This window comes from Petaurus breviceps, unplaced genomic scaffold, assembly GCF_028583685.1.
Source record: "Petaurus breviceps papuanus isolate PSGF00001 unplaced genomic scaffold, PetGlider_PUasm1.0 140, whole genome shotgun sequence".
Classification (NCBI taxonomy): domain Eukaryota; kingdom Metazoa; phylum Chordata; class Mammalia; order Diprotodontia; family Petauridae; genus Petaurus; species Petaurus breviceps.
Genome location: NW_027185698.1, coordinates 45,289,707 through 45,303,416, shown reverse-complemented (window position 1 = coordinate 45,303,416; position 13,710 = coordinate 45,289,707).

The window sequence follows — 13,710 nt, the reverse complement described above, 5'->3', positions numbered from 1 at the left end:
CATTCTCAGGTGAGGAAGGCATGCACATCCCTCCAAGCTCCAATCTTGTGCCCCTCCTCTTAGAGGCACCCATAAAGGCCATCCCAGAAGAGACCCAGGTGTTACATGTAAGGCACTTTGTAAAACACCATAGACATGTCAGCTGGGATTATTCCCCTCTTGGGTTCTAGACTCCCTCATCAAGAGAAATCTTAGAAGCCTAGAATTTAAGAGAAGGGATCTCAGTGGCCATCTGTCTATAATAATGCATCTGAGATGTGGTCCTCCTAGAAGACCACCAGGGTGGAAGAAACCCACCAGCTTCAGATAATCCATCTCACCTGGGGATAGCTCTAATTGTTATGAAATGTCGCTTTATTTTGTAAACTTTGGTTTACTTCTCCTAAACACTTGCCCGCTCCTTGTTCATTCTTCCCTCTCCAGGCCAAACTGAACAGGTCTACTCAATCTTGCAGGTGACAGCCCCCAGGTCTATTTCTGTGTTATATTCCAGCTCGTGTCTGAATGCCAAGTCATCCCACTGCATTTCCACCCCCTCATGTTCAGCTCCTAGTCCTTGCTCAGAACCTGTCTACCATACCTTGCTCCCCTCTCAGCCCCAACCTGGAATGTCCTACTGTAATCCAAACCAGACAGCATGGTATAGAGGACAGACCCCTGGACCAGATGTCCCAGCTTCAAGTCCCAAGCTCTGTCATGTTCCAGCTAGGTTACCTGAGGCAAGGCTTCCCAATGACTTTTGGTTTCTGTACCTGTTGGCTTTCAGTAAACCTTCCCTTTCCCCTTCTTCAATATGAAAGGGAATTCTAGAGCTGAATTTCAATAGGGTATTTTAGCTATTGACCAAATATCTTTTTGACCTAGGGTAGGTCATTTCCCTTTTTTGGAATTCAGTTTCCTTCTCCGTAAAACAGGTGTTCTGTGTATATATATGTATGTATGTGTGTGTATAAAACACTATCTCAAAGGGCTGTTGGGTAGAAAGTGTCCCTGAAAACCATAAAGTATTATGGGAATGAGAATTATTATCAATAATAATAGGGAACATTTATGTAGCACTTGACAATCTGCAAGGTACTTTACATATGTTATTCCCAACAACCCTTTGAGGTAAGTATCCATTTTACAGACAGGGAAACTGAGGCTGAGGTTGTGACTTGGCTTGGGTTGAACAGCTAACGTAAGTATCTTGGGCAAGATTTGAACTCAGATCTTCCTGACATCAAGTCCAGCACTCCGTGAACTAGAAAACTAGCTACTATTTCTATTCTCAGAGGCAGCATGTACAGCCTGGCTGGTGTGTAATCCCCAGTCTTTCATAATCTCTGGGCTCCTAGACAGGCAGCCAACAACACAGGGACTCCCACAGAAAAGCCTGCGTTTTTCTGCCATACTGCTGAAACCCAAATAGAGAGAGAAGAAATGGAAGCAGTGTCAGATTTTACATTCTTGGGCTCAGAGACTGCTGCAGATGGTGACGGCAGCCATGAAATTAAAAGATACTTGTTCCTTGAAGGGAAAGCTATGGCAAATCTAGTCAGCATACAAAACAACAGAGACACCGCCTTGATGACAAAGGTCCATAGAGTCAAAGAGGCAGTTTTCCCAGCGGCAATGTACGGCTGTGAGAACCGGACTACAAGGAAAGCTGAGAACCACAGATTCTACCCTCTTGAATTGTGCTGGAGAAGATCCCTTGGACAGAAAGGAGATCCAATCAGTCAATAATTATTAACTCAGGATCTTCCCTGGAAGGTCAAATACCAAAGCTGGAGCTTAAATACTTTGGCCCCTTAATGAGAAGACAGGACTCATTGGAAAAGGTCCTGATGTTGGGAAAGACTGAAGATAAAAGGAGGAGGGGATGGCAGAGGATGAGATGGATGGATAGTGTCATGAAAACAATGAACATCAACTTGGACAGACTTTGAGAGAGAGTGTAGGATAGAAGGGGACTCGTCCTCAGTTTGGAACTCCTGCCCTGGAGCAGAATTATCCTGACTGTTAATCCAGTAAGCACCAGCTCACAGAACCCACTCAGGACAGAAACAGACCACGATTCATCGCCCATCCATTCATCTCAGTCATCCCTCCTGCTGCCCTTTGTCTCTCTCCTTCTCCAGCTTGTTCTGGAAACCTGCAAATTGACTCCCATGATTCCCCAGATCAAATCACCCTTCCCTGGTCATTGCTGTACTATATCTGGTCTCTTTTCCTATTAGAATATGAGCTCCTCAAGGGAAGAGAGACTGTCTTGCTTTTGTATTTGTATTTCTAGTGCTTGGAAATGGTAGGTGTTTAATAAATATTTTTTTCATTCATTCATTCATGCATTCATTCATTCATTCCTTCCTTCCTTCCTTAATTCATTCTGAGCTTTCCAGTCATGCCCCCTACCTCACCTGACCTCTCTGTCTCCTTTGCCTCCCCACACTCTTTCTACTCATCACCAGACAGATATTGATCTGATTAAGCAGTTCATCCCCCTGATGCCATCAGTTGGGGAATGGCTAAACAAGTTGTGGTATATGAATGTGATGGAATTCTATTGTGCTGTAAGAAATGATGAAGCAGATGGTTTCAGAGAAACCTAGGAAGGCTTATATGAATCGATGCAAAATGAAGTGAGCAAAAACAGGAGAAAAATGTATACAGTAACAGAAATAGTGTAAAGATAACCAACTCTGAAAAACTTAGAAACTCTGATCCACAGACTGACCAACCACAATTCCAAAGGACTCACGATGAAACATGTTATCTACTTTCTGATGGAGAACCAATGGACTAGAGTTCAGATTAAAGCACATTTTCTCCTTTAAAAAAAAAATTGCATTACCATAAAAAAATTAAATACGAAGCCAAGTTCTCAGCTAGTAGAGCAGTCAGGGAGTCATGGGAGAGTTGAGGAAAGATAAAAAGGTTTGCAAAAGCTTCTGTGGTGCGGGAGGTGTAACAGGACTGCCTTACTACGGTGAGGGCTGAGCTGAGGTTATATAAAGTAAATCTGTAGTAGAACTAGTTAAAAAGAAATCAATTCCTCCTTCTCAAAAACTCCCCTAAAGACCCTGTAGGCCTTGTTAATAGTACCTCATATTAAAAGTTAGGAGGACCTGAGTTCAAATCCGGCCTCAGACACTTAACACACACACACACAAAAACTAGCCGTGTGACCTTGGGCAAGTCACTTAACCCCAATTGTCTTTAAAAAAAAAAAGTACCCATGTAGTAAACCAACAAATGAACCCCCAGCTTTCTCCATAGCCTGGGCAAGAAGGAAGCATCTTCAGGATAACCTCTAGCTGCCCTGGTCCCAAATGCCCTATGCAAGCCCCTGCTGCCTTTTACTTGAACATTGCTCCTGTCTGGCATTATCTAGCTCCCAGAATTATCACGAAGATCAAAATATGTCACATCTAGTCTCTATGTCATATGTAGGCTGCTGAGTGCTGTGTTCAAATCTGACCTCACTCAGTCACTGGAAACTCCCTCAGTTTCCTCAATTTTAAAATGGGGGAAATAATATCACCTACTTCAGAGGGTTCTTGTGAAAATCACATAAAAGTCATTTTCTCTGCCCTCCCCTACCTAGCCTGTCCAAACTATTTCAGCCCTCATCAATCTCTGAGTTTCTATAAAGCTTGAAATATACTATCCTCAGTCACTTGACCCCAGGCCTACTTTCTTGTATGGTTTAACTGTTCCTAGGGTATAAGTCGAGTGTCTGGACCAAATTGTGCGCTCCCTTAGTACAGGGCCTGGGTCTGCTTTTCCTCTGTCTCCCTCTGACTAGGAGTTCCTTCTCTCTTTCCCAGACTGCGCTCTCTGAAGCCCTCCACTTCAGTCTCCCCCACATACCCCAGAATGAGTCCCAACAGGCTGGGTACACACACAACCACCTCTGAACCTAGGGCCAAAAGAAGGAATCATAAACTGACCCTAGCCTAGATAAAGATTTGACTGTGGGTAAGAAGTCTTCCATAATGATCTTGCATGGTTATTGGTCTTGGTGGTCACACAAGGCTTGTTAGTGAGTTAAAGGTGTATATCTCCACCTGAAGAACACTTAAGCAGAATGAGGTTAAGTGAGGCAGAGTTTTGCTAGGACACAAAAGTAAATAAACGCCTCCTTTGAACTAGAAAAGTGATCCATCCCAGCACTACCCGGCCCCCACTCCCACCAGGGAATGACTCAGCCTGGAGTTCAGCCCACTGGAGTGAGGAGGAAGCAGGAGATCAGCGGCTCCAAGGCCCCACAATCAGGGCTCTCATCTGCCCAGGAGAGAGGGTGGCCAGCATATAGACAGGCTGGATGCTGGCTGGGGCAGGGATGGTGTCAGGGGATTTCCTGCCCGAGCATGGGCTGAGCTGGGCAGCCTCTAAGGTTCTGCAATTCTGTGACCTGGCTTTCAGTTCCGCACCATCACCGGCTTAGCTGTGGCACTTTGGACAGGACACGTAACCCCTCCTGAGTTTTCTGTTAGCCTCTTACTTGTAATGTACTGGCTGTGAACCAGAATCTTTAGGTCTCAGTCTCCTCATCTCTAAAGTGAGGAGATGGGATCGTATGCTTTCTGTGTCACCAACGCAAAATCTTATGATTTCAGGCTTTTAACCTTTCTGAGACTCAATTTCCTATTCTGTAAAGTGGGGACAATACTCCCAAGACCTGCCGCATTGGACTGCACTTCATGATCCTGGTGAATCATTGTTTTGATGCATGGGAGAGAGCTTGGTAACTCTAAAGTGCCATGCTAATGTGAGCTATGACTATTATTATAATAATATATGCAAAGTGCTTTGTAACTGCAAAGGACTGGATAAATGTGAGCTATTATCACTGTAAAATTAGCACCTTATTATACAAAGTAGGAAGATCAGGTAAAACGAAACTGGTTGCTTAACCCAAAGACCAGAACTGACGCAGTCAAATGATCTCTGGCCTCTTCAAAGTCTTCTCCTGGTTATTCCAGCCTGCCCCCAGATCCTAAAACAAGTCACGGCTCCTCCCTGGGAAGGGCCTTCAGAGCCAGAAGCATGTTCCTTTAAATCTCTTCACTTGGGGCAAATCCTCATCCTTTAGGGGTGGATTCAATTGCTGAAACTGGCCAACATTTCCCTGGGATCTGAGTCTGGAAGATCTAATGGGAGGCATGAGGTTCTGTCTGGTCACACCATTCTGGGTTCATCCTCAGGTAGCTTTAAGGTGATGGGGATGATTTTCCCTATTCACCCTGCTGGTAAGCGGTCGTGTGGAGTAAAACTTGAACACAGTGCTTCTGACTCCAAATGCAGTGCTCCTCTTGCCTTACTACAAGGCCAGGCTCCATCAGTGAAGAAGTAGTAGCTTTTATTTTTTAAAAAGAGTACCCATTGTGGGCCAGAGTAGTCAAGGAAGTCTTTCAGGATAAGATAGGATTTGGGGTTCAGTGTGGAACGAGATACTACATCTCCTGATTCCAGGTTATTTTCTCTGGCTGCCCCCATGCCCAAATAACCTCCCTCTTCATCTCTGTCTCTTGGCTTCCTTTCAATCCCAGCTGAAATCCCACTTTCAACAATCCCCTTTCTCAAAGCCCCTGGTTCTGGTGCCTTTCCTCTGTGGATTATTTCCAATTTCTCCATCATATATCTTGTTTGTACATCACTATTGTTTGCATATTATCTTCCCCATTAGACTATGGAAAGTGCCTTCAAAGACTGTCTTCCCTTTGTATCCCCAGCACTGGGACACAACAGGTACTTAATAAGTGGTTATTGACTGACTAAATGGAAGACTCATTACAGGTCATTTAGTTTAAGCGCTTCATGTGAGCTGAACCTTGAAGGAATCCCAGGGTTACAAGAGGCTGAGATGAGGAAGAAATGCATTACAAGCATGGCGGATAGCCAGTAAAAGGCATGGAGATAAAAGAAATTCAGTATTGTATGTGAGGAACATGGATCTGGACCACACAGTGCACGCAGAGGAGGCATGTGTGATAAAGCTGCAAAGGTCGTTTGGGGCCAGATTATGGGGAGCTTCAAATTCTCAACAGAGGACTTTGGGAGCCATAGAGGTTATTGAGCAGGGGAGTAACATGGTCAGAGGCATGCTTTAGGACCATCTCTTTGGAAGCTGAATGGAATGTTAAGAGATGCACAAGGAGGCCAGTAAGGAGGCCACTGAGACACACTCCAGGACTGAAGGAGAGTTGTGGTTGGGTGGGTGGAGAGAAATAACAACAATTTACACAGCACTTTGAGGCTTACAAAACACTTCACAAATACTGCCTTATTGAATCCTCACAACATCCCTAAGGGGAAGATGCTATCAGGATCCCCATCTTCCCGATGAGGAAACGGAAGCAGGCGACTTATCTGGGATCCACAGCTAGTTCAGTGTCTGAGGCCACGTTTGAACTTGGGTCCTTCTGGGTCTAGATCTAGTGTTCTGTCCACTCTAGCACTAGCTGCCAAGGCAGAACGTCTAGGAGAGAGGGGGAGGCTGAAATCACAATATTTAGCAGCCTATGAGATCTACAGTGGGAGAATGAGAAGCAAGGGGGAAGGATCCCTTCTCAGGATCAGGGCTTCCAGGAAAATCTAGAAAAATCATAGGGTTATAGATTCAGAGCTGGGAGGTACCTTGGAGTCCATTTGCTCCAAGGGGGATTCACTTACTTTAGAGGCATGGACCCCTTTGAGTCTGGGGAGGAGGCGAGAGCTTTAGTTCTCCATCAGTCCACCTTTGGGGCCTCCTCATTGGGGTGCTCCTGGCTTCCAGCTTCAACAGAGAAGAAGCTTCCAAAGCGATTGTCCTAAACTTCCCAACCCCACTTCACGTTGCTGAAGGAAAGGACTGGCAAGACTTTATTGGAGCGGGCCATCTCCATTCTATTTCCAGCTGAAATTCCAACAAGCTCTTTGGGATAAGGGTTACATTCATATACATGGGTCTTTTCTGACATCCATTAAACTCCTTGTGGGCTTATAAACTGAGTCATAAGTCAAAGAGCATGAACAACCTGACAACTTCTCCTGCATAATTCTAGATAGTTTTGGGAGAAAAGGGCAGATTGCTTTAGTTTCAGTAGCATTGAGCGAGTGTGCCTATCTTCTCACAGCCCCTCCCACACTGAGCATTTCCCTCTTTCCCCATTTTTACCAATTTCATTAGTATAACGTGATCTTCCAATTTATTTTAATTTACATTTTCCTGAATATTTGAACACAGTTATTAAGCAATTTTGTGCAAAGGCTGTAAGACCTTGTCTCTACCCTCACAGAGTTCAGTCTAGTAGAGGAAAAGGACATAAACACAGATTACTTCAATATACAACATTATATAGTAAGTATGTTAGAGAGAGGCAAACAGAAGTCCTGTGTGAGGTCTGAGGGTTTGAAAGATTCCCCACCGAATAAGCATATTCATATTTATTTCAATTCGACAAACATCTATTAAGTGCTTGTTATATATACATATATGTGTGTGTATACATATATACACATACACATATATTTTATATATACACATACATATTTATATATGGTTCTATATACCACTTGTGGTATGATGAAAAACAATGAAGTCTCTGTATCCAAGGAACTTCCATTCTATTAAAATAGGGTGGGGGTGGGGGAAGATGATAATGATAATTGCTACCATTTACATAGCACGTTCAGGTTTGCAAAGCACCATACAAACACTTCACAACAACCCTGAGAGGTAAGTGCTATTAATTATCCCCATTTTACAACTGAGGAAACTGAGGCAGGTGGAAGTTTTAGATGCCTTGACCAGGGTCACATGGCTAGGATGTGTCTGAGGCCGCATTTGAACTCAGGTCTTCCTGACTCTGTGCTCTATCTATCTAACCTTTGGGACAGGGGTTTAAAAAAAAAAATCAGCGGTATTATTTGTCTTAATGAAAAGATGGAGACAAGATAAGGGCTCTGTGGTTTGAGAATGGCAGATCAAACTATCATTTGGGAATATAATAGGCTATTACTGCACTGTAAGGAATGACCAATATTAAGAATTCAGACAGACAACTGAGAGACCACAAAACTCATGTCCAAGACAAAGTGAATCTGGTACCAAACTACCAAAGCTGAAATGGATATCCTTCTATAACAGGCTAAGCCCATCTAGCAAGTGTCTGAGGCTGGCTTTGAATGCATGTCTTCTTAAGGCCAAGCCTCCTGCTTCATCTACTGAGCTGCCCCACTGCCTCACTTGGAAAAGAAAGAAAAGAACTGATTTTTTAAAAAGAGAAACTATAAGGAGAGACCTAAAGAAGCAGGAAGAGATGGAGGAGTAAGGGGACAGAGGAAGAGCCAGGTAGAGCTTGGTATCTCCAAACCCAGGAGCCCTGGGAATATCCTGATGACCTCAAGAACCAGTGTGAAAAGCTCCACAGATTTCTAGCCTTCCCCCAAGACTTCAGGCTTCTCCAGCCTGTCCTGAGAGAGATCCAGGGAAACTCATGAGGCAAATAGCAGTGAATTCCAAGCTTTGAGACAGGCTATGAAATCCAAAGGTGGTAGGTGCTTGATAGAATGGGCATGGAGTTTATGAGGGATGATACCCATTTTGTACATGTACGAGGAAAGAGAACGATTTGACAGTTCTGTTCCCTCTTGCCACCTATGTTGTTTTTATGTCAATTAAATGCTCTTGCTATTTATTGGATTGCTGGCTTTTGCTTGGTCTTGTAAGGAAGAAGATCACATCACAGGGTGCTGGGTTCATTATTTCCCTAATTAATTACCTGAAACAACACATGCTGAACTTAATAGAAGTGTCAAGGGGCCCCAGAACCAGAGTTCTCAGGAATTATATGGACCCAGTGACTACATTTCCGTTCTGTTAACTACAAAAGTGGGAAGGTAATCTAATTTTACTGCTTTGGGAGAAAGTCCTTTATGTGGAGTGGGGGTGGTTACAGGTTGTTTGGGAAGTATGGCAAAAGGAAATATATCAATAACATTTTCTTTAGAATATATGTTGAGTTGAATTGATCAAATAAACATTTATTAAGCACCTACTACATGCCGGCAATATGCTAAGTGCAGGGAATACAAAAGGAACAAAAGACAGATCCTGACCTTAAGAGCTTACAAACTAAATCTTGTACTAAGAAGCCCTGGAAGAGAGTCCTACAGAAGGCGTTTAACCTGGGGTGGGGAAGAAGGAAGCAAGATGTAGCATCTCAGGGGCACAGTGGACAAAGCACTTGTCTAGGAATCAAGAAGACTCGAGTTCAAATCCAGCTCTGAATGCTGGCTATCATGCAGCCCTGGGCAAATTACTTCACTTTTCTTAGCCTCAGTTTCCTCATCTGTAAAACGGGGATGTCACTAGCAGCCCCTACCTCTCAGGGTTGCAGTGAGGATAAAATGAGGTATGCATAAAGCACTCAGCAGAGTACCTGGTATACAGTAGGCACTATATAAATACTAGGCAATGGGAGTGATGACAGCCATGGAGATGAGGCAGCCAGATGGCACAGTGGATAGATGGGGTCAGGAAGACCTAAGCTCAAATCTTGCCTCAGACACTTTACTAGTCCTGTGAGTCAGGCCAATCATTTCACCTTTCTTGCCCTCCGGCAATAATAAAAGCACCCATTTCATAGAGTTATTGTAAAGACCAAATGAAATTTTATATATATATATGTAGTACTATGCAAACCTTAAAACATCCCATAAATGCTAGCTATGGTTATTACGAACCTCAGCCCTTGTAGGGATCAGTCCATGGACATGAGACTTCTTCTGGCCCAGGGCTCACAGCCAAGCCCCAAAAGGGATTAGATGAGGAAGGCAGGACCAGGCCCACCCTCCCTTTTCCAAAGGCTTGTTGACCACCTGGGAATGGACCTGACATGGAATGTGACGGCAAAAACTATAATTGGTTTTGGTTTTTGTATCCCCAGAACCAAGCAATAGAATAAAAGCTTGGTGAATGGCTGCACTGATGAATGGTTAGATACAGGCTCGGGGAGCTGGTTGCTTCTTGCTGGTGGGTGGTTTGACCTTTTTTCTTTTTCTCTAGGTTTTAGTACAACTACCTCTGTAGACAACCTAAGCCCGACCTGAACAGGAGGAACACTAGTAATGGTGGCCACTTGGGATAAGTCCAAGATGGGAGTGGAACATTTTGGGGAGCTTAGCTGATGTGCTGCCTAGCTGTCCATCTCACACACACTCCTTTCCCTATGATTCCAGGGAGGAGCTGAGCTCTGGACAGGGAATAGATTAATTTCCTATACATTCTTGGACACACACACACACACACACACACACACACACACACACACACACACACACCACAGTTACCTGGCCCAGGTGCTCACACAACCTCCTGCTCTCGCCTTAGCTTCTTCCCTGCTTTCTTTGTCCCCCCTCTCCCTCTCTATCCTTTGTACTTATGTTTGCATATATGTATCTACCGCCTATCTATCATCCATTTAAATCTTCTTTCTCCTCCCTATCTTCTTCTCAATCATCTATCTATATCTTTTCTCTCCTCATCTTCTTTATTATCTATCATCTATCTCTAGCTTCTCTGTCTCCTACCCATATCCCCCACACTTCTCTTCCTCTCTCCTTCCTTTCTCTGATTATGAAAGAATTAAATGAATAAATGAAGGCATGCTTGCTCACAGAGAGAAAGGAGAACATGATTCCTGCCTTCAGGTATTTAAAGGACCATCAGACAGAAAGAAAAATCAAAGATGCCTACAGAAGGGAGGATTGGGAGTAATGTGGTTAGAGACAGGGGGGTAAAGCTCCAGAGACACAAACTTTGGCCTCAATCTAGGGAAGAGATTCTTAATCATTAGAATTGTTCAAAAGTAGGTGGACTGCCTTGGCAGGTGACCAGCTCCCTAGAACCAGAGGGTCACAGTATCTCTGGAAGAGAAAGGACCTGGTGGCCATCTGAGCCAGTCTCTGGTAGAGCAGTAGCCCCTCTGTGGCATCTCTAACAATTCCCTTCAGTTTCAGGGATTCTCTTGCCCTGTCTCTGTTTTTCTTATCTGCTTATGTGTCTCTCCTGGTCTGTCTTTCTCTTATCTTTCTCCTCTCCTCCTCTCTTTTTTGTCTTTTTCTCTAAACCAACCCTGATCCTTATGCCTGGAATATTCTACTTTCACCTCTTCATCCCTTCACCCCTTTCCCCCATACATATTTCACTCTGGGTCAAATAAACTTTAGCTTCCTCCTTACAATCTGCAGAATAACATTTTAGAGCAGAAGACCTTGGCATCTATCTGGAACAAAGAGAAGAGAAGATATGATGTGGTAGAAAGAGCATAGGCTTGGAGTCAGTCAACAAACAATAAAGAAATTTGTTAAGCCCCTGCTGTTTGCCAGTCAATGTGCTAAGGGATGGGGTTACAAAGAAAGGAAAAAGATAGCTTCTGCTCTCAAGGATCTCACAGTCTAATGGGAGAGAGAGCACCCAAACAACTTTGTACAAATACCAGACAGAGCAAAGGCTCTAGCATTAAGGGTGATAGAGTTTTTGTTACTGTTCAGTCATTTCCAACTCTTTGTGATTTCATTTTGAGGTTTTTTTGGCAAAGATACTGGAGTGCTTTGCCATTTCCTTCTCCAGCTCATTTTACAAATGAAGAAACTGAGACAAACAGGATTAAGTGACTTGTCCAGGGTCACATGGCTAGTAAGTGTCTGAGACAGGATTTGAACTCGGGTCTTCCTGAGTCTAGGCCCAGAGATCTATCCACTGCACCACCTAGCTGCCTCCAAGGGTGACAGAGTAGGGGCTCCCCATATACACCCAAATATTTATAGAAGCACCTGTGGTACCAAAGAATTGGAAGCTGAGTACAGATGTCTATTGACTGGGGAGTAAATCAACAAATTTTGATGCATGAATGGAATGGAATTAGAGTGCTGTAAGAAAACAAAAAATATGACTACTACAGAGAAGAATGAAAAGACAGAAAAACCGGTAGAGGCAAGAAAACAAAACACAAAATGCCCATAACAACGTAAATAGAAAGAACAGCTCTAAAGTGATCTAAAGAATGTGCTGGGGGAAGCTAGGTGGCGCAGTGAATAGAGCACTGGCCCTGGAGTCAGGAGGACCTTAATTCAAATTCGGCCTCAGACACTTAATACAAAAACTAGCTGTGTGACCTTGGGCAAGTCACTTAACCCCCAACTGCCTTCCAAAAAGCAAAAAAAAAGAATGTGCTGCACAATTACAAAGAGTAAGCATGGCCCCAGTGAGAGGCATGAGAAGACACCCCACCCCAGTCCTTTGCAGAGGCTGGAACATTGAAAAGCCTACCCTTAAAAACATCTGTTAAATGGGATGTTTCCCCAGAAATGAGGAAGGAGAGATGCTGGGAGAAAGTCTGGTTACGTAAAAAATAAAATATGTCAACAAAAACTAATTTTAAAAAGAAAGAACAAACACGGCCCCAAAGAGCAAATGGGAGAAAGCATCCTTATCCCCAACTCCTTTGCAGAGGTGGGAGGTTTGGAACAGTGTTTATATTTGCAGTTTCTTTTTAATGTCTTGATCAGTTTTGCTGGGTTTTTTCCTTCCTTTTTTTCTTTTAAAAATAATGTTGTTGTATGGGAAAGCTCTCTGGTAGGGGAAGGGATACTGTGAAAAATTCCAGTGCTGTTAAAACAAAAGATATTAAAAAAAATGTATTTAAAAGAGAAAAAAGAGGGTCTAGTCCTGATAGTGTCATTAATGAGCAGTGAGAACCATCTGCACTGGGCCTCAGTTGTCCTATGTAAAATGAGAGAGCTAGACAGATGAATTCTATGGTTCCTTCCACTTCTAAAATGTATGGATACTGCTGCCCACCTCCTGACAGAGCAGGGATAGGATGAGGAATAGTATATCCATACACCCACACCCCCATATATGTGTGTGTATATGTATATGTACACATATATGCATATATACACATATATATTTTGAATATGACCAATGTGGGGATTTGTTTTGCTTGGCTAAATAGATTTATTTAATTTTGTTTTTCTTTTCTCTTTTCAAGGAGTGAAAGAGTCTAGTAGAAGGGAGAGAAAATCTGATGTTTGTTAATTGACAAAAATATAAATTTAAAAAAAAATTTGAAAATAATTAAGTAATGTTCTCCTTTTTTCATGCAAGGAAATTGTGATTTAGAGAAGGGGAAATTCGCTTACCCCAGGTAAGTGAATCATTCACTCATTCATTTAGTTTATTCATGGATTCAAGAAATACTTGTTGCATTCCTTCTGCCAGGTCTAGCTCTGTGCTAGGTTCTAGACCCCAGGTGGGGCAGGATAGAGGAGGCAAAGGTGAATCAGATACAGGCCTAAGCTGAGCATCTAACTAGGGGCAGGGGTAAGACAGGCCCATAAATACTCCTTGTGCAAGGTAGGAGGGGGTAAATTCCAGTAGGAATCCCAGAAACAAAATACCAAGGGACTGGGCCTGGAAAGAGAGATCACACTGGACTAAGGAAATCAGGAGAATTTTCATGAACCACACATGAATCATAGACTGGACCAGAATTTAAAAGCCATTTACCATCCAAAGCCTCATTTTATAGATGAGGAGGGACCTTGTGTCCAAGGTCACACAGGTGGTGTCAATGGTAGACCTGGATTTGAACCCAGTTTTTCTGACTTCAGAACCAGTACCCTCTCATTTAGTGCAACCCATAGCTAACCACCTCCCTCCCTCCAGCTTCAACA